Source organism: Phalaenopsis equestris, unplaced genomic scaffold, assembly GCF_001263595.1.
Source record: "Phalaenopsis equestris unplaced genomic scaffold, ASM126359v1 Scaffold000251, whole genome shotgun sequence".
Taxonomy (NCBI): Eukaryota; Viridiplantae; Streptophyta; class Magnoliopsida; order Asparagales; family Orchidaceae; genus Phalaenopsis; species Phalaenopsis equestris.
In genome coordinates, this window is record NW_018164693.1 from 1,477,543 (window position 1) to 1,486,527 (window position 8,985).

Consider the following 8,985-nt stretch of genomic DNA (forward strand, 5'->3'; position numbering starts at 1 on the left):
TATATATATATATTTGAATAAATTATTAAAGGCAATAATCTATATAATCACATCCAAATCAAAGCCACTTGGAAATACATTTAATGCAATTTTTTGAAGGAAGATTAAAGCATTGTTAGTATAAGCCTCAAAGGTTAAACTCTTATTGCACAACCTTTTCTTTATAAGGAAAAGTTAAAGTTTGTATGAGAGTAGGATGCTCCTCTAGCTAAGAATGATAAAATTAATTATATATCTAAAAATGAGGAGAGAGAGAAAATCTAAGAAAAAAAATAGATTTTCTTTTGGGTGCAAATTACTATTTATCATTTTGAAAGATGTTATGAAAAAAGGAACGTGTGTTGCATGAGGCTAATTGTGTGCATGCCCTTAAGCAAGATGGCCAATATGGCTATGAATGCATGTTGGGACTCAATTGTGGGCTTAGACAATGAAAAAATGTTGGCTTATTTGTTTTATTGTGCTGAATTTTATGTACAATAAAGATGTACATGTTGTACAGATTGTTGCACCTAAAATCTAGATGCATCAGGACAAACCATCTAACTAATATTCTTTCACAAACAAGCCATTTTCAATATTTTTGAGATTCTTTTAATTGATTGACATTAATTTGAATTCAAATAAAAACAGAAGGTTTAAATATTTTCTTAATAATTTTTGCTCCAATTTATGTGCCAATTTTGTACAAGGGTAAAGTTATAATGTAAGAGAATTTATTTAATTCACAACCATGATGAAAAGTCCACATTGACAGTCGTAGGGTGCTCATGCCTTGTAATATTTTAAAATTTCAAAATTTTCTATTAAATACTTAATGAATATTTTGAAATGGTAGAAATTTTTTACTTCAAAAAATAGGGCATAAATGATAGTCATTGAAAAATCCCTTTAAGAGCTAAGTAATTTCTCAAGAAAATGGTTTACATTTAGAATTAGTCAAACTTTAACATCAATACGTTTCTAGTGATCAGATTGCACGTCTCTTATCAGAGATGAACCCATCGACATCGAAAGTGATTAGTTTTGACTCTAAATGAGCTCATATCATATGCTAAAATAAACTTAAATAATTGATGAGTACATTGACTAAACTATTCAATGATTTTTGAAACTTATGTATTCAAAGTAAAAATTATGTCTCAATGATATAAATTCAATAAAGTCAAGACTACTTAAATTTGACATCAATAAGGTTCTTAAAAATTTTAAAAATATTATATGTCAAGGAAGATCACTCTAGGTCATCCAAAGGAGTGATAAAATATTTTTGCCCAGATCCATCAAAATATCACTTTAAAAATCTATAAATATACCACCTTATCGTTATAAACACATTGAATAGTACAATTACTAAAATCTGCACAAAAACTAACATGACTCTGGAGCAGGGCTTTCACTCCAACATCTGACCAAACCCAACAAAGCTAAAGTTATCATACATTGCTCCGGTTGCCTTAACCGGCCATCCTTGATGGAGAGAGCGTAGCAACAACACTTCTCAATGCATAAGAGGTTGATTTTATCCAGGAAATTATAACATATGCATATGCTCTCTATGATTCCATTCATATACTCTATGAAAACATAAATTAGTTATTCATACATTTACCCCTTCATAAAACCAGCCCCAAATAGTTCCAGCAACAAAAACTAATGAGATATGATTAGTGCAATAGTGATTTATCAAACATAAAGTGTTTTATAAAAAAATTGAAATATAACCATCAAATATTATCCATAATAGTGTTGCCATGGAGATGACAGAGAAGACAAAAATGAAAGAAAAATAAAGCTTGATGATGAGTATTTTTCTAAAATTAGAGTACTACAAATCACATAAGATATTTTAAAGACTACAACATCATCACATTTCAATTACTTTTCACAAAATGTCTGATCCGTCGTTCGTGATGCAGTTACTCTACCTGCTGACAATTTTATCTGCACATGCAATAGTTGTCATTACAAAAAAAAAAAAATCATTAATTACAAAAAAAAAAAAATCACGCAAATGTCGAAGGCAATGTCTGTGTGTGGCCTAAGTAAAAATTTCACGGCAAGCTCTTACAATTTCAGAGTGGCAATCAGAGATGATACATAAGTCTTGTTTTAAAAAAATTGAAGGGAACATGCCATATAGGATTTATGTAAACCGCCACCAACACTCATTAAATTCTGACTCAACAACATAAAATGCTAGCAAAAATAGATCGTTGTTAGCATCAACAACAACAACACTCAACAATGTACCTCTGTATTTTTCGAACAAAAAGTCTCATCCACACTAATAACTGGATGACAGTGAACCCATCCAAAAATATAAGGACTGAAAGTCCATAAAAGTCATAGAAATCGGTTAGATGAGGCGACCTGAATTCTATAAACTGAACCCGACATTGCAAATGAGATCATTGTCAAAAAACGGTATAAGGAATGGTAACACTCCTCCTAGCTTAAAAAAATTGCCTTGATAGCCTTCATTCGGGATTGATGTTAAATATATATTCAATGTGACCAATGATCTCCTTCGACTTGACATCCATCTGTTATCAAATAAATGGAAGAATAAATGATGAAATAAAATTCGACGTACATTATTTGTGTCTGGTGATCATATTAGGTTGATTGCAACTATATGATGTCATATTAGTAGAAATCCTTCACACATCCTCCAAACTTTTTCTGCTCGAAACAAGTAGGCGCCACTGACAAAGTCTGTAGACATATTACAGTTAAACTATTCTTATTTGAATTAATAATCTTGAACTCATCATTATTGAGAATTGACCACACAAACAACACACTGAAGTTCATTTTTGTTGTGAAAGAACATATCTTCTAAGAGCAAGGATAGAATAAATCCTTCTTGGGTAGATATCATGTGCTTACTAGTTCGGTTAAAATCCACATTCTTATCCCACTCATGTGCAGTTTGACAGAACCATACGTAATCATTGCTAGTAATCACTTCATCTACTATGTCACGATTATGAAATGCATGCTCCCGCATAAGTTTATGCCCGTTCATCTGCGCATTATCGTGCTTCTCGATATCTTTGTGATCCGTCTCATTATCATTATTATCATCACTTGAGACACTGTACATTGTCTCATATCCTTCAAAAATGGGGGACAATTGTACATCTCATGCACGAGGATTTGCAGGGTTCAGACTAGAAACCCAATCGTTGTCGGGAGACAGAAGTGTCACCGGATGAGGCCGATCGCACGTAAATTTCACTTAGGGCTGGATTCTAGGTCGTGCGAGCAAGTGAGTCGCGAGTGAGGAAGAAAAATAAATTAGGTTATTAGGATCGTGTAAGCTGGCAAACGATTCTCAAATTTTTTTTTAAAATGTCATTTTAAAAATTTTACCTAATTCACGTCTTATTCAGAAAATTTTGCAATACTTTTTGGTCCCTTGCATTTAAATAATTATCAATAAAAATAATAAAATGATAATGAAATTGAATTTCAAAATAAACACAAATATATAAGACTATTGATATAAAAAATAATAGATAACAACAGCGTAGGAAAAGAACGTAGCAATCTAATTATTGGGCCTTCAAGCGGCCCAATCCACTATATTCCAATCATTGTCAGTATATGCCCCTAAGTCCGAAATGGTGTCCATGTGAGTGAAATGTATGCCCCCAATGCTTACCTTCCCAAAAGATTCCCAAAAACAAACATAGGGAATAACTATGAGACATAGCCGCAGTTAAATCATCTAATCTATTCCTTTCAATTAAAGAAGATAAAGATTAATAAGCAATACACTCCTATTCTCCAATAATGATGATGATGAGGGGGGGGGTGTAGAGACCATGAATGAGTGTAGAGACCATGAATGAATGATAATTTCAAGAGAATTGAGGTCATGAGGTGATAGTTAGGTGACGGTGGCGATGATGATAATCAAATTATGATGGTTGGGTAATGATGATGACAGTTAATCAATGTCCGACTGGATGATGATAGTTGGACAAAAATATTCAAATGATGAGAATCAATGAACTATGACCATACAACAATGTTGATAATGGGCATGTATATGATTGTGGTTTGATAACGATAGTTGGGTTATAGCTATCAACCAATGATGCTCGAGCATGGATGATAAAAAAAAAGGGTTGGATGATGATAGTTGATGGCGGTCGTCGATGTAGGACAACAAACAAAGCTTTAGAATTATTCAAATCTATAAGTTCTCTTCAAATTCAAATGAAGGTTACCTTTCATATGAAAAATGAGGGTTTGTTTAAAAATTTTAAGAGAAACATTTTAAGAAATCAAGTTAAAATCATGAACATAAGTTGAACTATTACATTTAAGCAGTGTCATGATTTTAAAATTGAGTGATTTTGAGCTCTTTAAATTGCACTCACCGTGATGCTTCATTTAATTATAAGTTAATAAAATTGAATAGATTTTAGTCTCTAGGTTAATTTAAAAAATCTAATATAATATGCATTAAAAGAAATAAAAATAAAAAGATAAAAAGTGATAAGTTACCAACAAATCTACTTGCTTAGGCATGAATCTCAATACAAATCTCAAGTAGAATAATTTTGAAAAGAAAGTTAGCGGCATTCATTCATTGGTTTTAGACAATGTATATTCATGTTGAACATAAAAACAAGACAAACCTAATGACACTAAAATCAGTCCAGTCTGAGTTATAATGAGTCTAAATCATGCATTTGAAATGTAATTGAATTTTTCAAGCATTGTTTGAATGGTTAAATGACCTCGAAATTTTATATTCTTATAGTTGAATTGAGTAACTCGATGAAATGAATCATTCAATCTTAAGATTATTAATTCACTTAAATGCTAAAAAATGCTTTATGATCAAAGAAATTAATATGAAGCGTTCAATGGAGTGTTTTGGGATTCCTACTAAATTTTCTAACTGATCATCCCATAATTCAATAAATAATACCCAAATTTCAACATGATATAAGAGGACATAGTAAGAGCTATGTTCACACTCTTAAAGAAAGCTCGAAGCTATCAATCACAATGATATTTGCTCACCACCACTAATAGCTTTTGTAGACCAACTAAGGCTAGGATTTATGTAAATTTAAATAAATATTAAATAATTATGATTAGGCTAAGCCTTATGATTTTCTATTGGTTTATATCTTCCAAAAAAAAAATGTTGATTTTATCACTTAATCTATGCGTGTTTGTGCAATGCTAATATATTAATCACTCATTATATTATCATAAATTGCTTGGCACTCAACAAGTGTATTTTTGGATATTCATAGTCAACACATCACATAATTTAAGAGCTTTAAAATTAACACTTTGTTTCATTGATAACTATATTTATCTTAATTTTTTCATGTTTTTCTTAATTGTATGAGCAATTATTGTTTAAAGAGTTCTACAATTCTAATTAAAAATAACATAGTTTATGAATGAATTATTTGATCACTAAATGGTGAACTTATTAGATAGTAACTGAGTCAAGTTGATTCATGAATTTTAGAACTCAATTGGATAGTTAACTGGTAAGTTGAGCTAATGAGCTAATGAGTCAAACTTGATTAGGCATGACTCAAATCTTTAGCTAATGAGTTGACTTATTAGATAACAATAATATAAAATCTACTTAAAATATACTCAAATTCAGGAATATTTAATTTGTTAAAAGTATTTACATTTTTTACTTTAATTTTTATATGAATTGACTTTTATTATTTATTTCTTCAATACTTGATTGTTTTATTAATTCAATCATAGTCATTTTTCCTCTTATAAACGTGAGAGGATTTATGAGGTGACTCAAACATGTGAATGTCTGAACCCGGCATGAGGGCTTAAAATTTCAAAATAAAAACAAACAACCTGACATTGAAATTCAAATTTTTTATCTAAATTTAGGATTGAAATGTACATCCTCCCAAATCTATTCAATTTAGAATTGTCAAATCGTCTACTAACCTCCACTCTCGAGTCAACTCCCATAGAATTAGTTCAAGTGAGGAGCAACCTATTTCCTCTCTTGATCATTTATCTTTTTTGTTATGGCCGCATGATTGGCTCCAAGAATCGAGAGAATATTAGGCGCGGAGCTCGCATGCATGCAGACTCATTGTACAACCATGTTGTACACTATTACAAATGGGTATAATGGTGTACAAAAAATCCACATATATGCAGACTCCATACCTAATATTTTGTCTAAAGAACAAACTATTGTACAATTCTGAATTTGCATGATAAAAATTTATTTGCTATGATTTGTTGACTTCCTCTTTTTTTTGTATGGTACTCATTACTCCTGCTAGTCTACTTTTGATTTGATCACTGCTAGATCTTGCATTCATATGTGTCTGCTTGAGCATTTGAACGCTTTTCCACTCATTCTTGTGTTCATTTGCACCCAATTTAACCTTTGGTTACACTTCGTATTCCCTCAACTTCACCTTCAAACTTTAGCCAATGCCTACGCATGTTGCTCTCGATTGACACAGTTCTCTCCTCTGTTTATGTGCTAGCCTAAGCTAAATGTCATTAGTGTCATTCTCTGTCTCCTACGTTTAGGGGGCGTTTGGTAGCTCCATATTAATAGGATTTATGCCCAGGATTTACTAAATTCAGCCAAAAAAAAAAAAAACACAAGTATCATGGATTTATGAAATTATGGATTCAAGGTCCAAAATTTGCCTTTGATTCATGTTAAATCCAGCAAGGGGGCGGATTAACAAATCTGGATTTACTAAATACTACTAACGCGGCAACCAAACACCCCCTTAGTCTTCCGAGCGAAATGCTTCTTTGTCAACCTTTTAATACGCCTTTTATGTCGTCTTGATTTCACCTAGTCAATTCTATCCCCTTTGAAAGCCATCTTATAAGAAGTGAAATGATTAATGCATATTAATTTAAATTAATATTAGTCGATTTATTATCATTCTTAATGAGTTGTTACAATCTTTTTTCTCATAATGATTGATGCACATACTACCTATGTTAATTCTTTTTTCAATGATATATATGTGGAATATTTCATAATCTATTTTGTTTTTTTTTTCTTTTTGTTAACATGTTGTATTTTTTTCCCACTTGAATGACCTAGCAAATCATAGGTGTGATACAAGTTTTTAGTTTTTTTTTTTTTTTTTTTTATGTTTTTGGATTTGGTCTTTATGACATCAAGAATTCTTTTAGATGGTCTTTATGTTGCTATGATTTCTGACAAATACGAGTTTGGTATCAAGGCAACCAAGATCCCTTTCTTTTTTAGTCATATGATCTTAGGGGTTCTTCTCAAGGGTTTTTGTGTTGATATGCTTATGCGACATATACGAGTTCAGCAGCCATGGTTAAAGGGAACTAATATCCCTTTTTAGGTTTTTTGTCTTTTTTATAATAATAGATTATTCCTTAATTTGTTTTTGCTCTGAAACCTCACTTTTTAATTAAAATTTATTGTTTTATTATTGTTATTTTTATAGGATAAATTTTCTTATAACTTTGTCATTGTGCTATTGATAGAATCTAGTTTTATGCATTATATCTTGACATAATAGGAATATGATCTCAAATACTTCTACTACTTCTAGAGGCTTGTACTGCAACCGTGGATTACAACATTGTGTATTTAAATCACAAGGAGAATATAAGTATGAGAAAAAAAAGTATAGGTACTCAAGGAGTAGATTAGGAAAGGATCAAAACTTCTTTAGGTGAGCTAATCTATTTGAGGAGTCTGTTTCATATAGTAACCATGCGTGGAAAGTATCTCTAGAGAGAAAAAGTTTTGTCATATATTTGATTGTTTATATTTTAAAAGTAATATCATGATAATATTACTTGTTGGTGTTATATTTTTATTTTGTATAAATTGTTGTGTTACTCGCTATCAAGTGATATATAACTTTTTAATCTGTAATTGTTGGACTTATAAATTCTTGGGATTTTATGAAATTACATTTTGTCTTAATGTATGAGTTATAAATCAATTATCATCCTACAAACAACATATGCATACAAGGACAATATTTTTTTTTTCCATAAACAATTGCAATATAGCGAACTAACCAAACAAACATATACAATTAACAGCTTCCCTACAACAACTTCTTCTTTACTTGGAGTGCAATAACATATTCAAACAGCTAAAACTATCCCAAACAGACTCATAATTTTGCGCAAGCGAGAACCCTCTCTCATTATCTTCTTATTGCTAAAGCAAAGTGAGGAACTCAAGCTCAAGTTCGGGTTTAAATAAAACTTGAACTCAGACATGCGTGTACATGCAGCCTTCGCGTGCACACAGGCGCCCAACCGCAAATTCCCTATACTACCCTTCTTCTTCTTCCTCTCACCGTTGGGTCGAAGGTCCGAGACTCGGAGTTGATCTAATGAAGAAGGAAGAGATCGCGATTGAGTACCGGAGTCTGTGCCCAATCTCATCATTCCATCTCTGAATTCTAAAATTGACAGAGAAAAAAAGTTTCATGAGGAAGGCAGAGGAAGAGAGATAGAGAGAGAGAGAGAGAGAGAGATCGGTACGACACACGCTTGCTGGGAGATCGATCGTCCTGCACGCTAACTCCAATCGTGGTGGCGACGTCAATGTTTAGTCATTGTTCAGCAGTCGAGAGTGTAATCAGCAGTGTTCACTTCCCTTTCTTCCTCGTTGTTCCGCGCTCTTCATCGTTTTCAGCAGCTGACACAATCACGCAAATACTTGTCATGCACGCAAACTGTTCGACGAAAGTCCTTAACCATTCTCGGTTTTCTCGCAGGCCCTCTGAACGTTACCGTTACCTACCCTATTATTCGTTCAATGTTCTCAAATGAATATTCATAAAAAAATCTTTATGGTCATAAAAAAAATTCTCAAATGTAGGAAGATTGCATCCTGGTTTTCTCATTAAAATTTCATTCAAATATATTTTAAAATTACTGAATATACATATATTTATTTAATCAATTTTATTATATATATATATA